Source organism: Atractosteus spatula, chromosome 26 (assembly GCF_055471065.1).
Source record: "Atractosteus spatula isolate fAtrSpa1 chromosome 26, fAtrSpa1.hap1, whole genome shotgun sequence".
NCBI lineage: Eukaryota > Metazoa > Chordata > Actinopteri > Semionotiformes > Lepisosteidae > Atractosteus > Atractosteus spatula.
Genome location: NC_142731.1, coordinates 4,601,100 through 4,617,824, shown reverse-complemented (window position 1 = coordinate 4,617,824; position 16,725 = coordinate 4,601,100). Strand labels below are relative to the sequence as shown.

The 16,725-nt window shown below is 46.1% G+C and overlaps 1 protein-coding gene across 2 annotated transcripts in view; it reads left to right on the top strand.

Moving 5' to 3' along the window:
• The window catches only part of LOC148814645 (protein TANC2-like), a 225,536-nt gene that overhangs the window by 25,242 nt on the left and 183,569 nt on the right, over positions 1-16,725 (top strand). Inside the window, exon 2 of one of the 2 annotated variants that reach the window (XM_088906068.1) lies at positions 8,935-9,066. The gene's annotated coding sequence lies outside the window, so the exon portion shown is untranslated. Of the gene's footprint in view, positions 1-8,934; positions 9,067-16,725 lie in introns of those variants that run through there. The other variant, XM_088906067.1, reaches the window with a different exon arrangement.

Below are 16,725 nucleotides of genomic sequence, written 5' to 3'. Positions count from 1 at the left end.
CACTCCAGTCAAAGTGCTGTACAGGTAAGGGGGACTCCCCTCCACTATCACCAGTGTGCAGACCAGTGTGCCCGTTCATAGATGGGGGTTATTAGGAGGCCATGACCGGTAAAGGCCAGGAGGGAAATTTGGTCAGGATACCGGGGTAAACTTCAGTGTATGTTTATCTCAGCGCCGTAATTAAAGACAGGGTTCGATCAGCAACTGTGCATGGGGGAGTGAGCGAGCTATGGCTGTAGATCTGTGCAGTGTGGCTGGAGTTAAATCTGAAACAGCCCCCCCTCCCTCCTGCTGTGGGCAGGCCGGGTGTTAAATTAAATTAGGCTGTGGCAGACATGGGGATCTGGCTGGGTTTTTGACAGCTTGTCCAGAGAAACATGTTATGAGGTCTGAGTGTGTGTGTGTTAAGAGAGGTGGGGGGAATAGGGCAGGGGGGGGTTGGGGGGGTTAATCCACTCTCTGGTGCTCCAGTGTCGAAGACCCAGCTCCCTGCCTGTTAGCTGTCCACTGCCGTCTGCTCTAATTCCCTGTCAGGTCCCCAGGGTGCTGGGCACCTGCAGTAGGGCCTGCACTTGCGCAGTCTTGTCAGGGTGACACCTCCTGTCTTCCCCCCACACAGCAAATTAACCTCGTTAAGCTCCTACTGCCAGCAGAGCAAGCCAAAAAAAAAGTAAAGCTGATAAGGCTCCTTCCAACGAAATAATTATTAAGGTATTTAACATACTTGCCTCATGCTTTTAACTCCAGCAACCTGAATTTGTCCTGCTGGGCGTTTCAATGGGTACTGCAGTAATGTCACACCTGGGATTGGAACCCGTGACCTTCTAGATGCAGGACGTGTCCCCAGGCCCTTCTCACGCCTCCCCCGTGTAGTCATGGGAGCGGCGCTGTGCCTCTGCTGACTGTTAATCGCCCGGGACGATGAAATGGCACCATGCCCTTCTTCAGGACGTGAAGGTTAGTCCCGAGCTCGCTGGTGGGCAGGGTTGTAACTGATTAGCTTCTCCGCTGAGGTGTGTGTGTATGTGTGGTGGAAAAAACGGAGCTATCACAATTCAGCAGGTTTTTGTGCCGTTTCGGACGGTGTCTTCTTCCAGGAGCTGTTTCCCCTGTGAGCTTCGTGGGGCCACGTTCACACCCTCCTCCCACGGAGGACAGCTTCAGGCTGTGTGTGAAGGAAACAGTCCAGGAATCTTTCAGAGCGAGACAGAGACAGAGCATGTTTTATTATCCCCAAAGGGCAACATGTTTTACAGCAGCAAACAATGTAAAGAAAAGCACACAAACAAAAAATACACATAAACTTGAGCAAGAGGATCTCCTGTTGAGTAAGCTCATGGCCATGGGTGTAAATGAGTTTTTTTTTGCCTTTGCACTGCATGCTGGAACTTTCCTGCTTTCTCGCTCGGGGACGGAGTTATTGCACTGCCCGCAACTTTGGTGCACTGATGAAGACCAGTCTTGCTCTGTCCTGCTCAGTTTTTCCACAGATCTTTTGGTTAAACACTTAGATATCGCTGGTGCCCTCGAGTTTAATTCTGGACATGGGGCGCTCTCTGTGTGGAGTTTAAATGTTCTCCCTGCGGTCTTGTGGGTCTCCTCCAGGTGTTCTAGATTCCTTCCAAAGACATACTGGTAGGTTGAATGAATTCTGGAAAAATTGGCCCTGGTGTGATTGTGTGTCCCTGCCCTGTGATGGACTGGCGTCCTGCCCAGGGTGTGTCCTGCCTTGCACCCCTTGAACCAGCTCCCCCACAATCCCCAGTTAGAAGAAGAGGATAGATGGATATTTCTCTTTGCACTGCGTGCTGGACTTCATGCTTTCTTGTTCAGGACCAAAAAAAGCTATTGTACCCCCCCTCATCTTCAGTGCACAGACGAAGACCCGTCTTCCTAAACCCCGCACGGTCTTCTACAGACCTTTCGGTTAAATATTCTTAGATAGCGCTGTCCCCTCCTCCCTGCCCTCTTTCAGCTGTCTTTAAAGTCATGTTTTCCATTTTGTAAAAAAAAAAGGGTTATATCTATGAAACGGTCGAGCTGTCTAATTCTTGGTGTTGCCTGTGACCTTCCACCGCCCTGCCTCCGCAGCTCCAGGATATCTGCCTGTGGTTTTGAAGGCGTTTGTGGCGGAGCAGGCTGAAGATCTCCTCCGGCCTCAGGTTCCCTCCCTCTTGTTTCTAAGTGAGATTTAGCGGCTCTAGGGGCAGATGGCGTCCCTGGTTGAAGTACCAGCCCTGTGTCTAGACTGTAGTTATCCCTGTTTTGGGATACACCCCCCCTCCCACATGCAGCCGCAGCCTCTGTCCTGGAGTCACCTCAGCGGAGCGCTGGGGCCGGATTGTAGGAGGGAAGCACGAGGCAGGGCTGTCATTTTCCCTCAGAAACGCTCCTTTCATGAAGATGAAAATGGGCAAGCTGCAGTAACGGGGTAGCCCCCGCTGGCTGAGCTATTCAGACCACACGCTGGCCTGCGTGTGCACAGTGACATTTGTCAGAGCGTCTTAACCACTGGGCTCATACCCGCTGCTCATTAAAACATCGCTGACTCGTTTAAATGGAAATTGCATTTCAAACTTTCATTCAGCAAAATCTCTGCCTTGTGTTTTTATGAGACAAGGTGACCCCGTAGAGCTTGGTGAACCTTTCTTGCAGTTTAGTGCAAATTAAATTGGTTGAGGCCTGTGCCCATTGGTTACCCATTGATGTAAGTCGGTAGATGGTAGACGCTTTGTCCGCGACGGACTGGCATCCCATCCAGAGTGTGTGCTGCTGTGCACCCCTTGCTTACTGTGACCGGCTCCGGCTCCCCCGTGACCCTGTGTCTGAAGAAGCAGTTTGAAAATGGCTGGATAGAAAAATGCTTGGTCTACTGTACCACTGTCAGGGAAGGGTCTTGATTCTTTCTGAGAAAACAAGGGTAGGAAAGGACCAGATCGGAAACAGGTTGGTCCTCGATGGATTCTTCTGCTTTTGTAAATCATTTGTAAATTTGAGCTGACGAATCGCAAATTTAAGCCGTTTTAAAATCCCACAGAGAGACGCAACATGCCACGTGAAATGACGAGAAGGGCTTATTAACTACACAGCTTTCACCCTGGGCACTGCGCTAAAGACATGAACGTCCATAAACACAGGCATGATCTCTGCTTCACCCACTGGCTAGAATATTACAAAATGTAAGGTATGTAATGTACAGAACTAAATTAGCAAAGAAGCAGCGAGTTAATGCAGGAAAGCCAGCTCTTTTTGTAATGAATCACATTACCTCCGCGTTTACTTTGCCTGAAACACCCATGTGACTTTTGTAGTTAAACTTATTTGTTACCTGTGACTGAAATGATTCAGCACAGACATTTGCACTCGGAATGGGTGGCTCTTGGTCCTCAAGTAGGTTATTGTCTTTCATTTGGTCAAATATGACGATATGGAAAAGCAAAGTACCTTAAAATGATTCTTTAGTAGACAGAACTGTCATTTGGAAGTGTGAGAACAATGGTTTGCAGTCACAAGACAGAGTAAAAGCGAAACGCATCAACCCACACCATTGTTCTGTAGTGATAAAGTACTTCAGCAGTGTGGGAAAACCATGCAAATGCTAGTAGTTCTTTAAAATGGAAATCCAGGGTGATGCTGTGTTTGATTATCTCAGAACAGGGTGTGAATCAAATTTGATTCAGAGCAGTTGTGCAGAGTTGGGAGCACTTCACTGTTTGTGGAAAGTGGTCTGGTTCGCAGACGGGTGCAGCCCACTGTTTCCCTGGAGGCGGTCTGCGCAGTCCATTTACTTGCTCTGTTAACTCGTGTGGCTCTTTTAAACTCGATCGGAGCCCCTCAGCATGCCCTGGTCTTCTTGGATTCAAGTCCTTCTAGGCCTGTGACCATTTACCTGAGCTCTGAATGAAAATGGCTCTTTTTTTCTGCTCCCGAGAGAATGAGAAGTGAGTAATGGTGGTATAACTTGCTTCAATATTCACTGCTCAAAGGCAAAAAAAAATGCTGGTTAAGAGATTTTGACTCTTCACTTTTTTTTTTCAAGGATGGCAGTCTAAAGTGCATCCATCCATTTTATAAGCACTTAATTCCTTTCAGGGTTGCAGGGGAGCCAGAGCCTATCCCAGCAATCAACAAGCGCTAGGCAGGGTGCACCCTGAACAGGACTCCAGTCCACCGCAGGGCACACACAGACACACTCACTCTCACACCAGGGCCAGTTTTCCCAGAAGCCAATTAACCAACCAGTATGTCTTTGGGCAGTGGGTGGAAACTGGAGCACCTGGAGGAAACTCCTAAGGACGTGGGGAGAACATACAAACTCCACACAGACAGCACCCCAGGTCTGGAATTGAACCCAGATCTCCAGCGCTATGAGACCGCAATGCTGACCACTGCCTCAGTCTGTATTCCTCAGTCCAAAAATGATTTAGCTGCTGGGTGACCCAAATGCCCTGAATGGGGTCTCCTTTCATCCTAACCTTTCTTTTGTTCTCCTGTTCCCCGAGAAGGGCAAGTTAAACTCATGCCAGTTTACAGATGGTAGTGAATGAATTCAACCTTAAAGGTCTTTTTTATGAAGCGGATGTTGGTGTCTTTTGCATTAGTTTATTACTGGCTGAGGTTTAGGCTGTTCCGCAGGGTATATAAATACTTCCAGCTTCTACAGCCTGTCATGTTCAAACGTCTGCTTTCTGTCACAGCCCTGGCTGTGAACTCCTGAGAGAAGGGGGGGGCGAGGAAAGAACTTGAGTACAGAGTGATAGGAGATGGAGCTTTCATTAGAAAGTCTTTTTCAGTCGTTCCTCTGGCCCTGAGGCAGTTCTAGTGATTTTTGCCCCTTCTTTCTGGAGGTTTTCTGTAGACCCGAAGGAGTATAATGGCAGGTTTGTTAAGAGGCTGTGACTCAGAGCTCCGATTTGCATGTGTGACAGATACCGTGTTTCACTCCGCCTCCAGTGGTCGGCAGTTCCCATCAGCCTGTGGAGAGGAGCTACCCACAGAACGAGCACAATTGCTCTTAATTGCTCTGCTCTTCATGTTGTAGTATGATTTTTTTTATTATAAACGCTTTTATTGCAGTAGAGCCCACCCGTTAATCTAACCCATTGATTATGATTAATAACTGTGAGGCGGCAAACTCTGATGAACTTCTGATTTTATTTTGAAGCTTACTTTTTTTATGTACAGTACATGCTCCTTTAAGAAAATTGCTGTACATTTGCAGTAATCACCTTTTTCCCTTTTGCTGTATTTTGAATAATGTTTGTGGATACAGATTTCCTCTGTGTGTGTAAACTGAATTCTCTCCATGATATGTGGCTCACTGTCTTATCAGCAGTTATCAGTAGTGCAGAAGAGGACAGCCTATAACATGTGAAAGGCCACATGCCAAGGGCCACAGTGAACTCCCCCAATGCAGTTAGTAAGACACCCCAAAACAATCCATCTGTTTTGTACCCACTTTATCCACTTCAGGATCACAGGGGAGCCGGAACTTGTCCTGGCAGGTAATGGGCACCAGGCAGGATACACCCTGGACAGGATGCCAGTCCGTCAAAGGGCACACACAGATATACTCACACCAGGAAGAACATACAAACCCCCAAAAACCCATAAGCTTATTTTTTTTTAAATTACATCTTAGAAAGTTTTGAAAACCTCTCTAGCATTAGCAGAATGCAGACTGCGTGTTTCCGATCTCCGTTCTGGAATTGAGCTCAGCGGTTTGTGGGGGAGATCACATTTGGCCAGGAGGACACGGGTCGCTCCAGACCTGCTGGTGTGCGTTTTGCAGATATGTTTTTAATAGACTTGCGTGCACGCAACGTAAAATGCAAAGCAAAAGAGCTAGGTGATATCCATTACAGATCTTGCATCACATCCGTCTTACATTTAAGCCAAAAACGATGAGATATTGTTCCGTGGAGTGTAACTGCATGAATAAAGTGTCATTCTTCCTCCCTACCATTAAGCGGCACTGTTGGGCAGCTGGCGTGTTTCTGCTGCATGAGGTTCTCCTGAACTGGCCTATGTAGCACATTAGCATGCTGGTGGTGTGGCGGCTGGCGGCTCCTGTCATTCCCACTACAGTTAGCAGTTTATACTTAATGAGAGATCATCTGCTTGCACAGAGAAGAACGGCCTGGGAGAACAGCAGGAATCTAGAGGTAGCGAAAAGGGTGTAAAGGTTTATTTTATGTGTCTGTACAGAATTTGTCCGGTGAGCATTATACAGCTAAGCTGTTTGTATTAGACTTAATGGAGGCAAATTACTATGTACCTTTGGGCCTCTCAGTCTTTAATATACAAAGAATGACAAAGGCCGTGTTAAAAGGAAAGAAATTATTCAGTTTGGGGTTATTGATATTGTCCCAAGATCCATAAAGAGATTTCAGCAAAGTCAAGCCACACAAAACTTCAAAATGAAGAGAAGTCGACCCATACTTCAATACATCCTTCTTCTATGAGCGCTGGACTCTTAGATGGGCACAGGGAGGGGGAGTGTAGCCCCGCAGGCACACACCAGAGAGGGCACTGTCAGGGCACACGTGTGCAGGGACACCGGAGTACCCGGAGAGCACTCGTGCAGGAGTGTGGAGACTGTGCCAGCTGGCTCCCCAGCCTTGCATCTAGGCTGGAATGCAAGAGCTGTGGGGCAGGAGGGCCAACGCCCGCGCCAGGGGGGGCAGGAGGGCCAACGCCTGCGCCAGGGTGGGCAGGAGGGCCAACGGCTCCGGCGGGGAGGGCAGGAGGGCTCATTTTGTCTTACCTTTACTCAAGCCTTAGCATCTTGAGATGGAGGCGGAGTTGCCCTCGACACAAAGAAGGGTAGGTGCCTGGAACGGGGGATCTAGCTGTGGGCTGGAATCTCATTCCTTTCTCTGCTGTCCTTGGGAAAAATGAGATTCTTGGGTAAATGAGATAGGAGCAACTAAACGAGGAAGATAAGGCCATTCTTTTCTTGTAGTTTTGACAAAGTGTTCTTATGATTTTTTCTATACACCCGGAGCAACGCATAAAGGGGAATGGATTGAACACACACTCTGGTCCACACTATAAAGAGCTTTATGATGTTTTTTCACTCTTCACTTGAATAGCATAATGGAACACATGTGCCATTATAACTTAAGGGCATATTTCACATTTTTTCCTTTTATGTCCCTTGAAGCAATAACCATAAATAAACAAAAGTGGAGATGTGCAGTGTGAAGGATGTGTGGTGATAAAGTGTGGTGGATTAAGGTCCTGTTGCTCTGCTTCTCACTGGGGTGGTTACCAGACTTTTTTTTCTGAAAAATACCCTTTTGTTTCATCGCTAAAACATTGTATTAAATATTCCTGAAGCAAACAATGGGGTAACAGACAAAATCTAGTGCAGTAAACATGCCCCTGCTGTTAAACAGCGATCACTGTGGCACATCAAATTCCTCTAGAGTTCGTGCAGGATTGTCAGAGTTCCAATCAGACCACATATGTCTAATAGGGGGTTTCCCTGGGCTTATCTGAGCTTTTTAAAACAAGCTGTTTTGCATGTCCCATTTTTTTTTTCATTTTTGGTTTAGGAAACATTTTGAATAGGTAAAGACATTACATCCAAGTAATGCACTTCATTTTTAATCTTTGGATAGTGTGGCCCTCAATATCACTTTAAAAGTGATTCTCTGATGTGCATCTGGATTGAGATATCCTCAGTCCTCTTAATTGAGACTGCTGTTTATTTTGTGTTTTTTTTTTTATAATGGAAGGCTCCATAAAATTCAGGGAACAAAGTAGGAGCAGGGCAAACTGCCACTTGTTACATTTACTGGGAATATTGCCCACAAGTGAAATTAAGAAACAGGGTTTTTACTGTACATTGGCCTCATTTGAAATTGCCTCATCCATTCTGAGAGAACAGGCCTGCTTGCCTTTCTGAGAGCCGCCGGAGCGCCTCGGCCTAGCTGAATGACGGTAACTATGTGTCCGTGTTGCCTGATTCAGTCCCAGGAATCGGGTTCCCAGCAGCGAGAATACAGGCAATTCCGAAGAACCTAATAGACCCTGAAATTCGTATTTTCTTTTGGCACAGGGGCCCAGGTGGTCTCTCATTTAGCTCTCCACTCTGGTGGTGGAAATGAGAAACCGTTCGAGTTTAAAAACCCGCTGCAGCTGGCAAGCACTTTAATGAGCATCACAGCATCCCATAATACACCCCCTGTTGTTCCAGGAGAGATCTTGGGCGATGAATGACCATCTCAGACTTGCAAAGGGAAGATGCCTTCTTCTGCAACGAAGAATATGTGCTGTCCAGGCAGCAATAACAAATAATTATAACCCTAACATACCAGACTATTTATTGACATTTTTTTTCTTTCATTTTCTTCTCTGCAGCAGACACTTGATTTACTTCTGTGGAGTTAGAATTTGGCTAGTATTAACACTCCATCTGCTGAATGCATCGCAAATAATCTAAAAAAAACCCAGAGCTGTTGCAGTTTGCACACTACAAGGTAAATCGAATGAAACGCACAACACCAGAGAATATTTTGCGAATCCTAAATTTTCTCAAGCCTTGAAAAGGGGTGATCTGAAGGCATCGGAATAGCCTGAGCTAGTGACTCTCAAACTGAAGGTGTCGGAGACCCGTCACGGAGATCGAGTTTTTGTTTCAGACTGACCTGGGGGGTCTGTCGGTTCCATTTCCCTGCCATCACTGGCTCCTCAAAGGGCAGTCCTCACTCCGGCAGGGTCCCAGTGCCGGAAACGTGGGATAGCCTGGGTCAGTGTGTGCCAGTAAGAAAACGGATTCACAGGAGCTGAACACAACCCAGGAGAAAAGCCATCAGCGGGTTTTTGATTATGCGCAGTACATGTGGTTTAATGCGGTTACTTTTCTAGGCAGTGTTTATTTTAGCACGTGTTGTTTATAGAGGCCCTTTTGTGTGTTTATCTCCACAGGACATCACTGGATTTATTGCCTGGGAATGGAAGCGGGGCTGGGCACAGGAAGCACAGAGGAATACAGACTTTCGGCACTGTGGGACATCACCGGACAGGGCGTTTTGTGAGGCCTGCTTCTGCCCACGGACGGTAAAAACTCCTGCCTCTTCCCGGTCTTAGCACGTCCACTCCCCTTTTGATCCCTGTCCATTTGTTTTTCATCCCCGGTTCGAAGTGCTGCAACCTGCACATCTCGGGGGAAGGTGAGCACCCGTGGGGTACCCCTGAGCTCTCAGTTTATCCTTATGAGCCTTTCAGGTGTCTCAGTAGGTGAGGCTTTTTCAGCGAGCCTTGTTGTGTTCTGAAAGGACAGAAGATACGAGAACAGGCAGCTCAATGTGCCCTGCTAACCCACTTAAAACTTAAATGTGGCTGGGCTCTGAAGTGATGAATGCATGTCATGCCCTGCCTTGCTTGCATTCTAATAGTTATATGCACCAGCAGTATGATGCTCCCCTGTCATGAAGTGGCAGACTCGGGGGCTGGAAGAAGTGGGCAGCTCGGAGGCAGAATATCCTCACTGCACAGACAGTGGCCTGACAAGACTTGGACTGCTCGAGCACAACCGCTGGGAGTGTGTTGGTTCAAGTGGATCATTAGCGGGTTTGCGGGGGGGCTTGGCTCTCGACTGCGGGGTGGCTGAGAGGCTAGCAGCCCCAAGCCAGCCCTGCTTGAGAGCAGCCTGTTCCGTACAGTTTACAAACACTTTAATGAGGCAGCAATTTGTATCGGTCCTGCAGAAAATTGGCCGCAGAGAAGGAAATGAAATCCTGGCGGAACAGTCTTGGAGGGGGTGGACTCGGAGTGAACTTGGAAAGCTGTTGCAGAACTCTTGTTCCAGTCAAACTTTTCCAAGGTCTTTGTTTCTCCCTCTTCTTGGGATTAGGAGCGTAGTTTTTTCCTTTCCTGGTGAAGAACAGCTGTGATTGACCCCTTGATATAATAAAATGTAACTGATGTTATATCAGCTTATTTCTTTGTATGGTCTGGGATGATTATGTGTTAAATGCAAAGAGAATAATGGAAGAATTGCAACCCATGAACAGCTTGGATGAATTTAAAATATTTGTGTAGATTGCCAACTAGATATCAAAGATATATAATCAGTCATCTTAAATCTCTATATAGTCTTTTACAATTAAATGTTTTGTGGTGCCCAAAAAAGCATCATTTATGAGCAACTTATTAGCACTGTCCAGAGAGAGTTAATTGTATTATGAACAGATAGTGTGGTGATACCCTGATGTTTTTGTAAAGATTAAAACATTTAACTAAAGGAACTGTTATCAGCAGTGACTGATAAAGAGCTCTTTTGACAGTCTCTTCAGACTGAGTCTCTTCCCTGTACCTGCCCCTCCTGGACTATAAATTATTGCATTAAGTATAATGGAATGGTGTGTTGTGCAACTGCAGGTCTAATTAGATTGAACTGTTTGGAGATGGAACATCTAACCAGCTTATTTAGAAAAAGCTGTAGCCCTGTATGTAGGGGATGGAGGCAATGAATTTGTGTAAAATTCCCTGCAGCATCTTCCTGTGTGCCTGCTTTTATCTGTATTTGTCCTTTGGTCTCCCGTGTATAGCCTTGTGCATACATCTGGGTTATATATATCTAGATAACAAGGTATTTGGGATGCAGGGTGGAAAATGTTGTTGCGGATTTGAAAGGCCATCGCAAAGCCCTGATAAGAAGCCATAAGCCATACCCGAAACTAAAAGAAAAGCAGGAGATGAATTTGTGGCAGCCAGCCTTGTGGAAAAATTGTACAGGCACTGGGCATGAATTCCTCTGAACGCTCCCCACTGACTTCCAGCTGCAAGTGTGAAGACGCTCCAGCAGGTGGGCAAGTGAAGTATTGGAAAGCTTGCTTTGCTGAACTGTCATCGTAGCTGCAGTCTCTGCCTGCAGTTTCTGTTTGAAGTTGGACGCTGTGCCGGCGCGCCGGGGTTACAAAGGACGGCTTGCTGTACGCGAAGACATTTCCAGCGGGGCGTGGGCTTGGACGAGCAGAGAAAGGGGTGGGTTAAAGCACGGATCACTGAAAGGCAAGGCTTGACCGTGAGGCACAAAAATCAAAGCGCGGGGACAGGCGGGGCAGTTGCGCGGTTTGCTTTCAGGGGTGGGCCGTCGAGCCTCCTGCCCTTGGGCTCTCGCGTGTAGCGCGTCGCTCGAGGCGGGCTGACACGCCTGTTGCGACAGGGATGAGCAGAGTGACACCAGGACTGGAGAAGCTTCATTCCTGCCACGCTTTCCCACAACGTCGACCAGATGGGTCGTGTTTTTCATTGTCCTTTTCTAGATTTTTTGTCTGTAACACTCAGGAATGTAAAGCATGTGCTTAAAAGCAAATGAAGACTGGTAGAGCGATAGAGACATTTCCCTTTCAGAAAATAAGTACTGTGCAAAAAGTATTTTAAGGACACCACAGTGCGTTCTTGTTTGAAAGGAAGCAATAGTTCTTACTAGAGTTCTTCAGTACAAAAAAGGAAAAATATGTTTTGCCCAATGTGAATCCTTATCATAACACTGGTACTGTGCACTGTTTAATTACCTGCTGTCCAGAGAACTAAGAAGCACACTGACTCTCAACACAGTCTTCCAGTATCTTCTTTCATACTGGAATGGGTGAGAAATTGAGCTCTAAGTCCATGTGAAGTCTGGAGCCCAGTGCATCATGGGAGCAGAGTCTATGTCCTGACAGTGTAGCGAGTGTGAATTTCTTAAATCGTCAACATGGAGACAAATGGTTGTGTTCTCTAGCAAGGGCTTACCCATCAAAAACAGTCTTATTCCTGCACCCAGACCGATCAATGTGCCTGCTCGGGGGGGTTATCTAATTATTCTGTGACTGTCCATCCATGAAATTGTTGTTTGGCTGTGAAATGGAGCCGATGTCAATCTGTGGCACTCTGCAAGTTTACTGCGTAACTCTTTTGAATTGGCAAAGAGACATGTAAGGATGAGAACAATAATGACGATAACAACAGCAGGGGCATGTAAAGAGATTATTGGATTACTTGCTTTTAGCCATGTGTGAGTAGGAGGCTGAGGTTAAGTGGACTTAATTTGGAATATATTTTTTTTTAATATTCCTGTGCCGTAGAGCTCTTTAAATATGAAGTTGATTAAATTCCTTGTGCAAACAGATTCAGAATATGTCCAGCCAAAATGGATAGTGCCTCTGGAACAAAATAATTGAATTTTATATATCCTTTCCAGTGTAATGCAAAGAAAAGCATTATAAGAAAGTAGTCAACCCTATACTGTGTGATTAGTGTAAGGCTCATTGGTGTAATGGCTCATCTTTTTAATGAATTTGTTTTACATGTTTTTTTGAGATTGAATAATGCTTAATGACCGACAGTAGGCTGAAATACCCCATTAGAGACGGACTGTAAGAAAATAGTTTTGGTCACAGAATGGGCTCAGTTTAACCTTTGCAAATGGATTTTCATTGATAGAAGAAGGTGCTCATCACTGGAATTACTGCAGGCATTGACAAGCTACTGTGCACAACCTTAACTAAAGTATTAATCTCCGAGTGCGTGAGCATTAGTACAGGCAGACGTGGTACCTGAAGCAGAAGCAGTGTGACTGAAGCTTCAGTCCCAACCTCTGTGAAATTAATTACTTTGTCACCTTGATCCAGAGGCCCAAGAGAATGTGCTTGCACAACATCCAGTATCTTTCCAGCCAGGCAAGGTTTTCCATAGACCCCTAAAACCCTTTGCGTTCCACGGGTCTTCCCACCTCCGAGCTGAGCGCCGGCTGTGTCTGCGATCCGTTCCGGAGCTATTGGTTAGTGTGCCACCTTTCATTTTAACATAGCATGCCTCTTGGTTAGCACACTCGAAAGGGGGTCTTTCTCCCTTTACAGGCTGGAAGTTGCAAAAGGTGAAAGGCCAAGGAGGCTCCATAACCATAACATGACCAAGCACGTGGTGACTCGGCTAGATCGCTGCCGTGTGCCAGTTTATACCACCATCCCTGTTTTTGTTGTGTATGTGGTTGGTTTTTCTCTCCTCTGTCTTGATTTGACCGATTGGTGCCAGGGGTTCCCCTCCCCGCCTCCCGAAGTGGATTGCCTTGGTTTGCAGCCCATTGCTGAGAAGTCCTCAGGCCAGCGCGCCAGGACTGTGAGCTGACCCCAGGAAACCCAGCGGTGTGAACGGGCTGGGGGGTCAGGAACACGGCACATCACGTGCACCAGTTCCCATTTTATTTGGGGGGAAAAAAAGGTATGAATGAACTAATTCCCTGCTATCACTAATTACCTTTCCTGCGATTCGTTATTAAGGAACCTAGAGCATTCTTTTCTTTTTCTGGGGGGTGTTGTGGGGATCCAGCGGGATCCAGCGGTACTGTGTCGATAAATGTCTGTAGCCTTTTGGAAACAGTCGCGACTGCTCCCGTCACCTGTGTTCCTCGGTCACCTCGGTCCTCGAGCTGTAACCATGAAACAAGACATTTCTCTTTTTCAACATTTTTTTTTCGTTTCTGTCTCGGAATCCGTATAATTAATCATTCACATTTCAGTGTAGATTGCAACTTTTTAATAAAAATGAGAATCATCCACATAAGTTAATTATCAAGCTTTTTGTTTCTTTAAAATGTCTGAGAATTGTTCAAAAATTGCTGTGCAAGTCCAAGCTGAAACTTGGTCTTAAATGCATAGCACGCTATTTTTTTGATTGAATTTAACACCTCTTCTCCTTTGATTTATTTTTTAATTGGAATCTTTCCTGCCTTTTCCATTTTATGCGCTTTAGTGGCAGTGTAATTAACGTTTCAATGAAGACCCTTTTTTATATATATAGTCTTTCCAGATCATTTTCAGCCTTTTCGTTGTGATGGTAGTTGTGTTTCTTAGCTGAGCTATCACTTCGTTTTAGATGCAATCCACTCCCCTTCGTACAAATGTAGCAGGGGGTTTCCTACAGAAACATGCTGTTGCTGTCAATTAGAGAGGCCTGCAAGCATTTGTCTGGACAGATGTCGGTCATCATTAAATAACTGTACCCGCAACAAGAGCTTCTGACATGTAGGTGATTTTTTTCTAAAGGCGTGAGTACCATTAGTCAGAAATTGGAGTAGTGTGTGTTATGAAAGAGGTAACGGCTTATTAGTCAGCTGTACATTTTGTTGTCAGTGCTCCGTGATGCATCAGAGGGCAGTTAATTCTTTAAAATAAATCAGGCGTGCTGTATTCTTCTCAGTACACTCAGTATTAGCTGTGTAGTGTCTTGATGTAAGCTGGGAAGACTGACAGCTGCTGAAATGTCTTTATTTGTCAAGATCCACAGTGCAACAAGTGAACCAGTGGTGTGGTTTTCCAGCGCTCACAGGGGGATTCCCAGTTCAGGCCCCAGCACTGCTGTGAAAGCATATTACTGAGACTTCCCCTGTTCCCTTTTCCACTGGGATGGAAAACTATCATCCCGCTGTCAAGAGCTCTAGCTGCCCTGGGCTTTCTAAGAGGCCTCTGGTGAAGCACCTACCTATGTAAATAAAGGATCCTCTCCCCCAGAGTCTTTTCATCTCTTTCATCTGCATCACATTTTCTCCCCTTCATCATCCTCTCCTTCATCTTCTTTCATGTCCCTTGATTTCTTCTTGTTTTTCTGCCTCTTTTTGGCACCAGGTGTCACCTCGTAGCAAAAGCAGCAGGTTGGTCTGTTCTGTGCCCTCTGAGATACGGGGAATAAAGCATATGACTAAAATTTTTACTACTGAAACCTTTTACTATCTATTACTAAAACCTTTCTGGTTGGAATTTATTTTGAGGATTTCCGTTTTCGTCCGCTGTATTACAGCGCTGCCCTAGAGATGTGCCGTGACAGGGCTGCCCTACATGGGGGTGACAGTGGAGCTGCACATTGCAAATTGACTGGAAGCACAGGCTCGTTAAGTCTTGCCTTTAAAACGGACAGGGAGGCTAACTGCGTTCAAGACCGCGTAGTGTTCCCTGCTGGAAATGGCTGACATGAGCTTTTGTCTGACAAAATGTCTTTTGACCATCGACACTGGGCTCTCTCGCGGTACTCCTCGCTGTGGTGTCCGGGCGCGAGCCAGGCATGGGAGAGAGAGAGATGGAAAAAGGGGGGCGCAGGAGGAGGCTGTAATTACGCACCACGTCATTCTTCTGGTCAGGGCTAGAATTTGGGAAAACAAACAACAAAAATACATCTTAGCTCTTGAATTCAGTGCCATTCATGCTCGGAGGGTTAACAAGCAAGAAGTCACAGGCACAGAGAGGCTTTAGCACAGGTGTGGGTTAGTCTCCTTAAAACTTTTTAGGGTACAGGCTTGGCTCAGGTAAGCTCAGCCTGACCACACTAGGACTGATTGATTCAATTGAATTTGCCTTGCGCATCAAGAGCTCATACTGTACGTTTTGAAAGGACTTCAGAGAGAGAGATGTCACCTGCCACTGGCTTTCCTGTGCTCTGCTACAAGACTGGCAGCTCACCATGATTAGGCTTGAAAGGAAAGAGTAAAGGTTTCTTCCATGCTGAAAAGAAAAGAGACGTGACATTTCGGCTGTGGAGTCTTCTTCAGGTGTGAGGGAGAGAGAAAAACGGGCAGTAGGTAAACCTCTCATGCACCCCAAAAGAAAAAGAGAAAAGGCCAGGCAGAGGTCGTCTGAGCCGAGCAGCGCCCTGTGCTACATGTCTGCAGGCCGGCGTTGTCATTGGCTGTCAAAGGCAGACAGGAGCGAGGTCTGAGAATAGACGAGAATTATTTGCCTTATTTATCATACCCAACCATTCATCATCAGAAAACCATTTATTCCTGCTAAGCGTTGGAGCTACTCAGAAGCAATCCCTGAAGAATAGTGTGCAAATCAGGACTACATCTTGGATGGGATGACAATGCATAGCAGGACACACACAGGAACAGCTTAGAGACTCCAGTTAACCTCGCCAGAATATCTTTGAGAGGTAGAGAATGGAGTACACTGCACAAACCCACACGACTGTGGGGAGAACATGCAGACTTCACACAGAATGTGCCCCATTGCAATCTAACCCAGGACCCAGAAGCTGTGAGGCAGCAGCCTAACTGCCGCCCTACTGACCGTCCTAAATTATTAGATTTTGTTCATATTCCCAAATTAACTTTGCAGGTTTTTGTACAAGACAATACCTTGCATCATCCTCCGCTGATGGGGACCCACGCACTGCCTCGGTCCGTTATCGCTGAACACTCTTATTTAGGCTTCAGAATGCATTAGGCTGCATAAATAAATCAATCAGCAGAGCCTGGGGCATTCATCATGGAAAGATAATTGTTCCAAGACCATTCTAAGAACAGGCTCTGCGGTCTGGAATGTCATCTCATCCAGTCCCACCTCTGTAGGAAATTACAGTCTATTCAAGCCCTGTTGTGCATTTCTCTTTTGAATTGGAATATAATGATGTGATTGAATATTTTACGCAAATGGTACCTCTGCTATTATCTCATCTAGACGCGAGCAGAACACACGGGCGAAAATGAAAGCTTCGTTTATTTGTTTATTGTGCAAAACTTTGAGCCGCTCGTTTGAAAACTTATTTCATTGTTCTTTGTAATTGGTACGTGTCATTGTAGCATTCTGCGTTAAGTATAACGTATTGCCACCATATTAAAATAGTAACAAGGAAGTTTGAGGCAATACTTTCTGCCCATCTTCTGAATCTCTGTTGCCGTACATGAAGGGGTTTAAGGCTGGAAGTGCAGCAGGGCTGCCAGGCCTTTGTGATTTTTTA